Source organism: Anarhichas minor, unplaced genomic scaffold (assembly GCF_050575085.1).
Source record: "Anarhichas minor isolate MPS153535 unplaced genomic scaffold, ASM5057508v1 ptg000090l, whole genome shotgun sequence".
Classification (NCBI taxonomy): domain Eukaryota; kingdom Metazoa; phylum Chordata; class Actinopteri; order Perciformes; family Anarhichadidae; genus Anarhichas; species Anarhichas minor.
The window spans coordinates 1,904,445-1,907,281 of record NW_027466536.1 but is presented as its reverse complement, the minus strand read 5'-3'; positions in this window follow the sequence as shown (position 1 = coordinate 1,907,281).

Sequence of the window (2,837 nt, the reverse complement as noted above, 5' to 3'; positions counted from 1 at the left end):
ACACTAAAGTGGAGCTAGAGAAATATTTTGTGAGAGAAGGAATATAAATCTGTTTTTTTGTGTGAGGAGGTCAAAACAGTGAGGGGCTCAACAGTGTCTTAAGCCTTAAGGGAAAGCGATAAGTGGGTCACTGTATTTCCAACAGTGCAAACTCGACACACCCGCAGGCCACACTCCATATTCTCAGACATCATCCGGCAGGCCTCCCTCCTATTTGGTAGCAGACCATCTGTCTTCGAAGGGACAGATCAGAGCCAGAATAAGTTGTTGATGGAGGAGGCCCCGTGAGTGATGAGGCAGGTTTAAATCAGATCTGATGGCCTGGGATAATAAGGTGTTGTATTTGTTTCTTGTCCATTAACGATGGTTCCCATCTCAAGTCCTCCTTCTCTGATGGATCATTCCAAGTAAAAAAGTAATAATATGGTCTACAAATATTCAGATGGGAAAGGTTGTTTGCACAAAGGATGGAGAAACACAACTGCTTATAGTTGATATGAACAACAACAAAAAAACTATTCTCTGTTCGGAAGCGTCCCATTAACCACAACAACAGCATATGGTTCTGTTCATACACCCCAAGACTCCACTGTCTGACAGTGGCTTTAATTAGCATATGAATCATTTAAATGGATCCTCTGAAACTTCACAGCACACATTTTTGGCCTTCGTCTTACCCTGTACATTTTATTGTACCGATTATACATTTTAATGCATGATTTGGAGCTGTAAATTATTATTTTATTGTACTGTTACAAACTCAACTTCACAAATAATTTGGACCCCAACAGCAACAGAACAAATCTACAGAGGAAATATTGGTAATGTTATTTATTTACAGAGCAAAGGGGTAAGAAAGATTTCACAAGTTTGTGGTTTACAACTGTGAATGTAGCTTGGTTCTGTCTCAACACGGAGATTGTATCTTCACATTATGTAATCAGTATGCATAAGTGGTTCTGATATCTGAGTGAATGCGAACGAGTCCAACTCATAATGTGGGAGGGAAAAAAATCATGTTATGATTGGGTAGAAAGACTATAAAGTCAGCACAGCAGGTGTAATTAACAGAGCCTGCATAGCAAAACAAACAGAACAGTTTACAGTCCACTGAAATAATTTCCCCAGGTTTAAAAAAAAAAAACACCCTTAGTTGTGTGTGCACGTCACACCACTGAACACAGGTTCTTCCTTGCAGCCGCTGCATCTTATCCCTCAGCAGCATCGTGTAGTCATTCTTCGTCTCGTCGGCAGTGATGCGGTGCCACCCTGGTGTTGTGAAATAGCCGGGTTGTAGGAGGTGTCTGTCATCGGCCTGATTCACAACACCAGCTGCGGCACACACACCTGAGAGGCAGGTCTTCTGCTGCTGGATGTATAGAAACACACACACACACACACACACACGGCAGGTTGTACAAAATACTCACTCCATTGTGACGGGTTAATCAGCATCTGATTTTAGTTGAGGATAGCTACTCTGTTATTTAGGTGATTTCCAGATTGTCGGGCATATTATTAAGTGTAGGGGGGGAGGGGGGGGGGGGGGGGGGCACTGGTGTGTCTCTGCCTACAGCACTGGGAAGGCGTACGACAGCATGGATCCCATAGTACTTGGCTCAGCTTTGTCTCAACATCTCAGTACAGATATGTGGAGAAGCCAAGACAGAATGAGCCTCCATCTGTGTCCTCTCAGGCCAGACTGAAGGACAGAGAGCGTGGGCCACCAATTTAACAGAGGGGATGATGGGTGATTGTATTTTAGTTTTGCATGTGGTCGGTGGCTTGCAAACCTCAACCGGAGTCAGTTTCTGCTGCTAAATGTCCGGGTAGGCTGTTGCTGGATGCATTCAAAGAGATGTTACAATGCTGTTCTGGATGGCTGCTATGGCATCTCCCTGCAGTTGCTAATGTGTAAAGTCAGCTGGGTAATACCAGTTGCTACATTTGCGCATTATACTTTGAGAAATCACAGTGCAAAGCGAAACTGTTGAAAGTGTAGGGACTCGTTTAAAGTTGAAATGACATTTGGAGCCAAATGATGACTCATGAAGTCCAGCAAAGTGAGTGTTTGTGAGCATTCTTCACAACCCCATTTGCACCGTTTAACAGTAAAGACATGTAGCGCCAAAACTGTGGGGCAAATCCAGCATTAAATTAATTAAAACAGGCTTTTCGTAAGAGGATATGTCAACCCACAACTTCTTCATCTGTCAAATATAGTGATTGAACAAGAAGACTGTGTTAAAAAAAAAAAAACGTCTCTCCCTTCGTTACCCCAGAAATCACCCTTCTGATACTGAGACAAACAGAAATATCCCTCCAGTCCTCCAATGGCTTCAAGCCAGCCCACCATCTGCCGGTGTCACAGATACGGCACTACAGCCTGTGGAGACAACATGGCGTCTGCCCGCTACACTCAGGACTAGGAATTGTAGACAGTAACTAGCTCATATTAAACCAGAGGGAGCTGAGATGTCTAAAACGGACAATCAATCGACACTTTACTCCGTGAAGAGATGAGCTCTGAGGCCTCAGACAATGTTTGAGAGTTAGCAGTGTACATTATATTGAGCCCAATGTTGCAAATGCAACATTGTTCCTATTATAAACTCTCCACTTTGAAAGGTACAGTGATTGAACATCTATAAGACTTACGTGTCATAATAGATGCAGAATGGTTTACCCGTCATACTTTGGAAATGAACATTTTTAAACTGACTGCTCTGCACATGCAACAATTACTGAGAAAACTATTTTTAAAAAGTAAGGCTAAATGGGGAAACAAAGGAAACGTAATGGACATGGAGTGGTTTAAAATAATAAAAAAAGACAAC